Here is an 11,672-nt window from a genome sequence, read left to right on the forward strand (position 1 = left end):
TTTCAACTCTACTGGAATCAGCCTCATCCACCATAATTTTTTAAGGTAGAATTTTTAAGGGAATGAAAAGACTAAGAAGGATGGTTTAAAAATGGGTAATTGGACTTGAAAAGAAAAGTTGAAATAGCTCTGATACTATGTTAAAACTGGTTTATTTCATGATTCTCGTATGCTAGCTTGTAGAAAGTTACAGAATTTAAATATACACAATGTTACCTTATCTTAGGAAATTGTTAAACTAGTTAAGTATTGATTCTAGGACTAATTCTAATCCTTAAAGTTAGGAATCCTAAATTAGTAGAATATTTACAAAGATCTTCCTAAATTAGGAAACTAATCTATGACAAAATGCTCCAAATTTATGAAGGTCAAGCATGCACTAATGGCATAATTCATTTCTGTCTTCCCTCTATTCAATATTTGTTCACTTTTGCTAGGTGATATTGATTGCCAACCACACGATTTATATGCTCCTAAGGTTTAACCTAAAGCATATTGTACTAATAAGCAAAGATCACAGCCTGAAAGGGAATTCAACAGATATATCACCATTTCCAGATCTCAAAGGAGATGTTCCAATTTCATCAGGAAGCTTTTTCTTTTTGCTCAGCAAGATAAGTAAATTTATTTAGAAAAAGGCATTAAAAGCCATTAAAGTTCACAACCCCAAAATAGGAAACTTAACACCTTAAATCATATAACAAAATAGAAAACACCAGAAAAGAGAGCAAAGCACCATTCTCTTCTCTCTTGAAACACCAGGCAGTTGAAGACCACGAACAGAAATATATAGCAGAAAAATTCAGAATAAAATGCATACAAATTGGACAAGACACGCAAACCAAAGCACATGATGTTGAACCATCTGGTAATGTGAGCAAAAGACTAACTTGCAATGCAAAAAACAAAGTATGAATCAAAATACATTCTAGATCTAAGAAAAGAACGATGAAAAGAGAAAAGGAACCAACCTAAGGCCGCCGCCGCTAATCCGTCCGTCTTCAGCATGAACCTGACTCGAAGATTGCAACACGGAATTCAAATAGCCCATATTATTGCTAGAGCTTTCAAAATTTTCCACCTCTCCACTTATCCTTGTATCAATATAGGAAACAACAAAAACAACCGTAATCGAAAAATAAAATTTCAGCTGATGATACTCGGAAAAGACGAAAGCCTAATTCTGCAAGCTAATGAAACCAAACAGTCTTCACGTTTCCGGGATCATCTCAAAAATTGAGTGAGTTATCAATCTTAACCTGCAAAGAAATCAAAATTTCCAGATCCAATTAAAAACGCATAGATCCTAAGATCTCAATCTCATAATAACATATTAACCAAATCATAAATAAGCATAATTAAATCATTAAAAAAATACTTTTTCGAAAGCGAACATAACCAATGCAATAAATGAATTTATTAGCTGGTTAAGGCGAGATCATTATTAAGAATTATTAAATAGCTAAAAAAAGAGAGAAATGAACATAAATGGTTACCTCAATCAATCAAGAAGACTGAAAGAGAAAAGGCAAAGCAGAGCCGGTTAAAAGGGGAGAAAAACACGAGACTTCACAAGAAGAGACGACAAAAATAATACCAAAAACCAGAGGCTGCTGCTGATTCTTTCTGTTTCACCGTTGCTTTCCTGATACTGAAAACAACCTCCGTATTAAAAAACAGACAAAACAAAATTAGATTTTTATTATCCGCTGTGTTTATTAATAATATTCTTTTTACCTTCAAAATTTGACTTTTTTTTGCTAAAAACAAATATGTTTAATAAAAATATTACTTAACTAACAATTTTAGTAAAAAGAAAAGTAAAATTGACGAAACAATTTGATATACTGAAGAAATTTAAAAAAGGATGAAGCTAGAAATAGGGTCACTTTATTATAATAATATTGATTCTAATTTTTTTACTTAAATAAAATCTAAATGATATTATTGATGATAATGATACTCTTTAAAAAAGTATTTTGGTATAAAGAAGCAATTATATTAAAAATAGTGAAACTAGAAGTACATGTAGGGTCAATTTATTAAAATAATACTTGCTTCAAATTTTTTTCACTCATGGACCAAAATGACATTATATTTGTATGACACACTTCTGCCTACATGGCATATGAAGGTGTATTTTGTAGGCGTTATCTTTACTTACGTGACAGGTTTTATGAAATGTCATTCTCGTATTAACGTCATTCAAGACTAAAATTAAAAGAGATGAAAATAATAGGTAAAATGTTATGCGAATTTTATTCAAAATAAATAATTCACATAATACATGTATAAGATATGCACGAGTTGGTCGGGTGGTCACAATAGCACACATGTATAAATATTGTCTTCAATATCCCATTAAATAAATGTTTAGAAGATTATATTAAACAAATTGCACGTGTCTTGGCTGCATGGCTATTTATAGCACACATGTATAAATATCGTATAGATTGACTAGTCATTGAGTAAGACCACGTGTATCGACACTTAATCGTTGTTGTATGCTGGGTATGTTGGAAGAATTACTAATGCTCGACACGTGGTCATTGGTGATTACTCACGGAGTATGCCTCGCATATATGAAGGCTCATGGGACCGAGGTTCGCAGACAGTAACGATATTGGCTAGTGAAAGGTTCATCTGGAAGAAGCTGTTTCCACTTTGTGGACTTGCTGTTTAACCTTCTTAATTTTAGGCCTAAGAGGGTCTAAAAACAACTGAATCATGCATATCTTTCTTAGAGGCAAGGATTCGAAAATGAAAACTAAAAAAAAACAAGTAAACGTAAAGCAATATGTGGTTTCGTGATTGATTAAATTGTTGTTGTGTCATAGGCAACAAAAGTACGTATAAAAAGCTAATAAATCAAGAATAAATAATGTTTGAGTTTGACATGTTCAACTCTTGACTGTTTTCAGCTTCTTTTCTTTAACATAACTTCTGTTAGCGGACACAGAAAAGAATAAAAGAAGTAAAGGACACAAATAGCCATAAAGCCTAAGCCCTAGTCATAGGTAATGTATGGAACCCTAGGCTTGTTATATTACAAGTAGGCAGCGACAGTTATAAATTATTAGCAAAAAAAAAAACATACACAAATATTTTACATTAAAAATTTGTGATTTTGTGTAGAACCACTTGGAGAACAATCACAAAAGTCCAGTTGCATACGCTTCCTTCCACCTGTATTCGTTAACTAAGCGCTCATCTCACCATGTTATATTCATTCATGTTTTTCTTTGGATAGGAAAACTCCAACCTCACACATGCATAGCAACTCTAGAAGAGGGGAAACCCCTTCATTATACTATTTACATGCATAGTAAATCGAGATGATTGTCCATAAAATATAATAATACATTTAAACTGATCCAAGTAATGACATGACCAGGACAATTCCAAGAAAGACAACTTTACCGGGTGAGGGACTACAGACGTTAAATGTTTGTAGCGTGTATTTTAACTCGCTTTAGCGAAATGCAAAATCAAATAATCAAATACACTGTGTGCCCCATGACATTTTAAAATGCAAACAAAAATTACTACAAAATGGTTCAACCAGAACCAGATTTCCTGTCATGGGATTTGTCGTCACACATATGGAACTTGTGCATCTTACTATTGTTTGAAACGAAGTTTTGGGAAAGGGACTGCAGTGCAGCCTCCTACACAAAGCAAGTCATCTACTGGTCTCGAACCCATCCTCCTACCCATATCTGATCATCAGATCACAAATCACAAAAGGATCGGCCACTAAGCAACTAATGCTTCTCCTATCCCTATCTCTGCTTCTACCCCTGTCATGCTCATCCCTTCCTTACCTCCACTCTTTTCATGATGGTCTCGCTCCCTGTCCCTGTCCCTTCCCTTTTCACTTTCCAGGTCATGACCTCTACCTCTATTCCTATCCCTTTGCCTTTCTTGCTCCTTTTCTGAACCGTTTTCTCTATCCCTGTCTCTGATCGATAATTTTCGCGGAGGGCTCATGCTCTGGCTTTCACTGCGATGTCGCTTTCTTGCAGAGTCACGTGCATCATCTTGCCTATCTCTCCTCCCTGCAATTCCAATAATGCATAAACTAGATTGAGTATGCCTTCAACTTTGAAAAGTACATTAACTATCATTCTTTCGAAGTACCAACTTGTCAATGGCTAAACAACTTACTTCTTCCTGAAGTATCTTCACCAGAATCTGTTAAACTATTCAGATTCTAGCCGTTTTCGATGAACAGCAACCCTTCTCTCAATATCCTCGGAATTTTTAATTCCCCGCTCCTCAAGGGATTCCCGATATTCTATCAAAGCAACCTCCAGACGTCTCAACTTTTGCCTGTGGTATTATGAGCAAATGAAACATTAAAAAATTAATGGGTACATGAGTAAATTCTACTTCACAGAGTTCATAAGAAGATTTGGATTTTGTTTGTGGGGCCTTAAGAAATGAGAATTCATCATACCTCTGTTCTTCATTGATTGCACACTCAGATGGTGCTGGAGTGTTCATATCAGTTCCAAACTCCAATTCATCAGCCTTACTAGGGCCATCACCAGCATTCTCACTTCCAGAAGTCTCTTTTCTTCATCATCACTGTCATCATCCTCTCTAGCCCATTTAGAGGCTGGCAAAACAGGATTGATTTTATCTTTCTTCGTGAATGCTTTTAGCTCAGGCTGTGGGACTGGAAAGGTTTCAACCAGAGGTACAGACACTTTGCGTTCTGAATGGATATCATCCTCTCCATAACGAATCCATTCAGACAATCCCAAAGACTCTGGTTCAGCATTTGGCTTTCTTTGACCACTAAGATGCCTGCTAGAACTAGATCGGAGCTTCAACTCATCATCTAGTTCATAATTCCTTTGCTTTTCTGCATCTTCCAAATTTATGAGTCGTGCAACCATTATTTCTCTACCACCAACAAGAGACAATCCATTATGTCTACAACGCCTTTCCAGCTCAGCAAGTGGGAGATCCATCAGCTCCTTCATAGCTGCACCTTTGCCCATTGCCAAAGCAGCATCATGATTTGCCTTAATCCCATCAACTGCATCTTCTGAACTAATATTCTTTTCAATTTCTGGTGCATTACCACATATGGAATGGAATGAGGCCACACCAGAGTTTCCTGATCGAATAAAAGTAGCTCGCAGTCCGTTAACATATGCATCTGAAAAAAGAAACCAGTCTGACCATACTTGCAACACTTTCAGAACCCTTTCCTGCAAAAATAAAAAAACCCAAGAATCAGAGATAAATATAAACTCATAGCCACAAGCCAGTTCGTTTGAATTTCTCGGCAGAACAAACATACTATAACGCATAACGGAAGCAGTATAAAAGGTCAACATTATACCTACCTTAAGGGCCTCAGCTGTGATCCTTCCCGTCACACTGCGGTACAAATCATTAAAGCTCTCCATTATATCAGGCAATGTTGCTTCAAATTTGGTACGGTATGCAGATGCATTTTTAACAGGAGCACTGCTGTTATGAAGAATGTCAGAGACAAGCATAAGCCGTGCAACTTAGTTGGAATTGGTGTCTCTTTAAGTGTCAAGGACTCTGTCAAAACTTCAACTATCTGCAAGGGAGAGCGAGGAGGGAATGCAAATGTATCAAATTTAAGTTCTCATAATATTGTTTAAGCAGAATGAAACTTAAGGATATCAGGATTTTGCAAATGATCAATCAACATGACGACCAGATCTTGAACGTTGTTCCTGTCCCTGTAAATTTTCTTTTGTTTCCGCAGATATACTCTTTTTAACACTTATGACAACAATAAGAAAATTTTTAAAAAAAGGAAACCCACAAGCCAGACCCAGCCGGGAACCATTAGAATTTGAAGAATAGAATACAAGTCTTAAAGAGCATGAAATGCAGTAGGGCATGTTGTAGATATAAGGAATACCTCTCCAGCAGCATCAGCATTATCCAAAGTGAAGCCCATAGCTTCCTTAATCTGACTCCTCTCCAATGTCAAGGCCCGCAGCATGTCCTCAAATTCATCCCTTAGAGGATCAGTAAGTGTTCGTTCTGGCTCCAGCCGCTGTAATAATAAATATTATAAGATTATTAACTCACTGAAATCACAAAATCGGGAACAAAGCATATTCATCTTTGGAATACCCTGCTTCTTCCTGCAGCATATGTGGCACTTGGCTCCTTTTCATGCTCTGGACTTTTTGTAGTTGGCAGAGGAGGTGGTACCCATCTAGAAAATAGATAGATAAATAAATAAATAAAAGGAAAAATATATGCACTGCCAATACTGTCTAACATAACCTGTGAAAGGAATATAATTAACAGAAAATTGTTGGCACATAATTACCTTCCACTACCAGTTATCATGATAAAAGGCTCTGTCCGCCACCTTTGAAGAGTATCACCCTGCATTTCCACAAACAATGAAGTTCTTCAATAATTATTCATTTTTACAAATATCCCACGCATGCATATTAAGTTACAAAATAACACCGGGGAAAAAATTAGAAGATGGATTTGGATAGCTAACACAATGGACCTGAGCAAAGGAATATAGTCTCCAGACATAGTAAGTATGTTCCTCTGAGCCAAGCTCAAACAAAAAGCTGAAGAGAGGATTGCCACGGCCCCTCTCCATAATAGCTTGTTCAAAAGCACATCCTCCATCAAGAACATAAAGAGCCATTGTATCAATCACATGGAGAAGATGGTCATCATCAGGGGAATAACCATTATATCTGGAACATTTGGAGTAAGAACCTAGCAAGATATATCAAATTAAGAGTTACCTCAGACAGGAAGAATATCAAATTACCATTTTCTTAGAGAAATAAAATGATGTGGATAACTAGATTAAATTACCAGTTCAGAATTCTGATTTGGAACAGATGTGACTGGTGGGCCTGAAGGACCAGATAAGATTATAGAACTACCCTGTCAACCAGAAAATAGGTTTCAGAATCACAGCATAGAAAAACGCCAGACACTGGCTTTTGTCAACTCCTACTCAAACCAAAACTATGCTTTTAGATCATAGCTTCAAGAAAGCATTGTGGATTGAGCATCTTTATACAAAAAAAATGTATGCATTTGTTTTTTTTTTGGATAAGAATTGGAGTCTCATTTAAAACCCCCTTCATAATTGTCAATATACCAAAAAGGTACATCGACAAAAAGATGGAGGAAAAGAGACCTCAAGTTTTATTAGAAAAAGGGTTTAAAACAACCCACAAAGATACAACCAGATCAGAAAAAGGCACCATTACATGAAGCAAACCACCTAGCCTAGATCAAATATTTCCCTAACATCAGCCAATCCCTTTTTTGCTAACTCATCCGCCTCCCAATTAGTGCTTCTCTGGATAAGACAAAATAACACCTCTTGAGACATTACAATGTATAAATCTCCCTAATGGACTAACATGTGGGACACGAAGGAGGATTCTTAATCCAACCCAAAGCATTCCTACAATCAAACGACCCTTTGACCCCCTATTCTGATGAAAAGAAGAACATTAACCCAGCTCTGATTGCCTTCAACTCAGCTAAGGCAGGAGGGCCCAGTCCAGTAGGTTCCGAAAAGGAACCTAAAGAGCTGCTGGAAGAGTCCCTAAGTAAGCCCCCTATGCCACCCACTTTCCGATCCTTGTTCACCGCTCCATCAACATTTAACTTGAAAAATCCCTCAGGAGGAGGGTCCCAACTTGCAGAATTAGGCTTTTCTTTCTAGTGACTGAACAAGAATCAGCTAAGGAGGGGTCTCCAATAAGTGGATCCAAAGGCAGCGAAAAATGTATTCATTTCAATCAATTGAGCTAAGAATTATTTCATAAAAGAACTTAACCAACCTCCTTACTGCGAATGGCCATTTGTCCAGGTGGGGGAGCAGGTAATGCTTGTGATGGAAGAGCAACAGATTTACCCCACCCAATTTTCAACTCATATTCATAAACAACAACTCCTGCCAAACAAGATATATATTGAAGTCATATATCAGTTGAAAAAGCAGCTATATATGACAACAACATAAAAATGGCTGTCCCTTATTCCCATATGTATGGGGTAAGGGGGAGGTAAGATAGTTAGGTACAAATCAATCATAAATAACATCAAACAATATAAAAACAAGGGGGCATTTTAGCATTCACAGAACTTTGGGAAATAGATGTCACGATTTAGAAATGCATCAAATTTCAGTTTAATGGTAGAAAAAATCACATCAACAAGTTAACTAAAGATTTTACTTCAATCTTTAAGATGTAGCTACGTAACAGATAACCAAACCAACAGGCCTTAATTCACATATATTTGATGTCGGCTACAAGATCAAGACGGAGAAACATACATTCAGCACACAAAATCTCCTCCAGACATCCCTATCCACCACCATTTCCTCTTCAAGAACCAACAGTTCATATCATCATTTATCACCTCCAGTCATGTCTGTTGCGGTCTCGTTTGAATCTTTTTACCAGATCCAATGTCAATTTGATCCGTTCTTCTTACATATGCAACCCTAAATGTGCATCCTATGTAGCTAAACCATCATAATGGTTTCCTCTCACCTTATCCCCTATAGGAGACATCCCAACCTGGAGATGTATATCCACATTCCTAACCATGTCCTTCCCAGTCCTACCACATTGCTAATATCAAGCATCTAACTTAGAGCAAAAAAGGTAACTCGAAAATCAAGGACATGAAAATGCACTCTCTCACAAGATTAATGACACAAGACATCTACAAAAATGCTCTAGGGAATACCTTGCATTTCATCTTTTGCAGCTTGTCCATCAGCTCTATTCATGAAAGCCACAAAGCCACAATTTCTTTGTCGTCTCCGCTCTTCCTCTGTCCTAGGCCACATAATCTTCACACTAGCAATAGGCCCAAATCTTCCAAAAGTTCGAAGAAGAAAATTTTCATCCACCTAAATTAAAAAGAACTTGTAGTTAGAAAAAAATAAACACCAACTGAGAAAAAAGAGGGAACTAAGATTAAAAGAAGCAACTAAGAAACAACAATAGCATACCTTTGGTGAGAGATTTCCAACATAGAGATTTGTAGTTTGAGGATCACCATCATCAAATGATCCAGGCAGCTTTCCACTAGGATCAAAATCATCAGGTAGTTCATCAAAGCAACTAGATGGCTGGGAAAGGAACAAACAAAGGATAAGATTCATATATCTTTCTGACAAAATAGAGTAATGCTATATGAGAAGGACTTAAAAATACTCAGATGACACATAAATCATCCCCCCCACACACACATCTAAGTGCAAGAAACAAAGGAGGAAAGTTGAAATATGTATAAAATTTGCCACTACTATGGAATAACATTTGAATCAAACTGAAGGACTTACAGGTGCATTGTCACTATGACGCCCATCGTGCCAATGTTCGCGATCCTGGTTCCTCCTGTCCCTCAGTTCTTGTTCATGCTTCAGCTCCTCCATAAAATGATCAATGTTCCGAGACTTTCCCTTCTCTTTCTCTTTTGGCCTCTCCTCCTCCTTCTAGAAACATCATTGTTGAAGTTCAAATAAAATGTGCATATCATATATCAGAAAACTCGGTTGAAAATGATAAAAAAAAATACACACATGCCATAATTTCATTAACAAAATTTACCTTCTTCTCAGATTCCTTTCCTTTGGCTGCCAAAGGAGGTGGTATGAAAGATGGAACATACCTGCATATATACAATGAAAGATAAACTTCCATTTTCCATAAAGATTTCTTTAACAGTTCCACCCATTCTATAACAAAGCTTCATCACTTTTCCTAATCAATGAACTTTAAAGGAGACTCTATAGGATAACTACCATTAAAACGTTTTATGTGAAAGTACACTAAAGCACAAAGACCTGTTCCTAGAATTCATTAGTGGATCATTTTTAGCCAATTTTTTGTAGTTTGCATGCAAGCATGCTGGAACAGACTCCTGCAAAAATCAGTTAAAAGTATTTTAAAGAATTTGGTAGCAGACAGGACATTTTCTAAAGGATCTTTCTCCTTTATACTGTTGTTACTCCTGATTTCAAATTTGTTAATATGCACTCTAAACCACACAAATTGGAATCACTAAAAAATCCTAGAAAATGCAGTTTCCAATTGTCATTAACAGAAGAAAATAAATAAGGCATATTAGGACAAACTTCCCAAACAGTTTTCATTTCATACGCATATTAGGACTTGTACATAAACTAAAAGGGTAATAACTCCAAAATGGAATGGCATAAGAGTTTTAGTTCAGAAGATGTTATATGAGTGTAACAAACTCCTATACGAAAATCTTTTCATGATACATTAGAAGCCTTTAAAATACAAGGACGGAGTGAGAATATCACTATCATCACCATGTAACTTTTCACTTTATGACACCTTGCCAAAGGAATATTAGTATTGCAGCATAGTTAATCAAAAGCAATAATTACCTACTTCCCTTCTTTGGAACAGATACACCATCTTTCGACTTTTCACCTGTCATCCGCAAATGAATAAACAAGGCCCATATTTTTATTAATGTATCCTCGTGATATAATACAAAAATCATTCTACTTGTTCAAAATCACTGACACTTTAAACAGAGGCAAATGTATTGAAATTTATGCCAAAACAAATATTGAGTTCCTGAATCAGACTAACCTTCAGAATCGGGCTTGAATTTCTCATTAGGATTGACTGTTCCACCTCGAACAAATGCCTTCGACCCGGGTGCATTATCACCTTGAAATGAAGCCACGAACTCCTCATATAATCGAGCAGTTTCATCTTCCTCCCTCTGATAACGAGGAAGGAATGAAAAAAGAAAAAAAACAAAAGTTAAAATTAATATTTTAGCTCGAAGGAACAAATAAAACCGAATCAACGAGATGCAAACCAAATCAATTAGAGGCTTGAACAATAAAAGAAAGAGAAATCGATGTACCTTCTTCTTGGCTTCCTCCTTCTCTGTGTTTCTGGAAAGGCGTTTTCTTGCGCGTGATTGAAAACGAACTCATCTTCAAATGATTGAACCAATCCCTAACATAATAAAATAAATAAATAAAGTTCAACTAAAACCCCCCAAATTGATTCAATCCCTAACATGTAAACCCTAACAGATTAGAACTAGAGAAGAGGGCGTGAAACCTACCTGCGTTTGTGCAAGTTGGACTTGGGAGAATGGATTCAGAGACAAATTAACCAAAACCGAGGCAATTGAGCTCTTCAGTGCAGTGTGTATTTACTTGCATTCCAATAAAGAGTGTGTTTTTTCCAAAAGTATATGGGTCAATTTGGCATAGCGAAAAGCCCCCCGAACCCAGTAAATTATAAAGGCTCGAGCTTCGACGTTCACAGGTTGGCAAGGAAGGGGAGCGTAAATGATATAATCGTAGAATGCAAAAGCAAGTTCTTAAACAAAATCCCTTCTCAAATACGGGTTGATGCTCTACTTATTTATTTGTAAAACTTAAGAACTCGCTATAATCAATATAAATAACTTTAGCACAGTATTATTCAGGGAGCAATAGAAAAATAAAAATAAATTTCAAAAAATATTTTAATATTAATCAAATAATTGTTTTATTTTTTTAGAATATTTTGATTTTGATTTTTTATTCTAGATAAAATTATCTTTGCAGAAGAAAATTGTTAATGCTTTAAAATAAAAGTTTTTTTGTCTTAAAATAAAGCGAT

The 11,672-nt window shown here is 36.1% G+C and overlaps 1 pseudogene; it reads right to left on the bottom strand.

Annotated features, from left to right (window-relative positions):
- Positions 1–3,534: 3,534 nt before the first annotated feature.
- Positions 3,535–11,005, bottom strand: LOC120163756 (annotated as a pseudogene).
- Positions 11,006–11,672: the final 667 nt, after the last annotated feature.

The sequence above is a fragment of the Hibiscus syriacus genome, unplaced genomic scaffold, assembly GCF_006381635.1.
Source record: "Hibiscus syriacus cultivar Baekdansim isolate YM2019G1 unplaced genomic scaffold, ASM638163v2 tig00111495_pilon, whole genome shotgun sequence".
In the NCBI taxonomy this organism is placed as follows: domain Eukaryota; kingdom Viridiplantae; phylum Streptophyta; class Magnoliopsida; order Malvales; family Malvaceae; genus Hibiscus; species Hibiscus syriacus.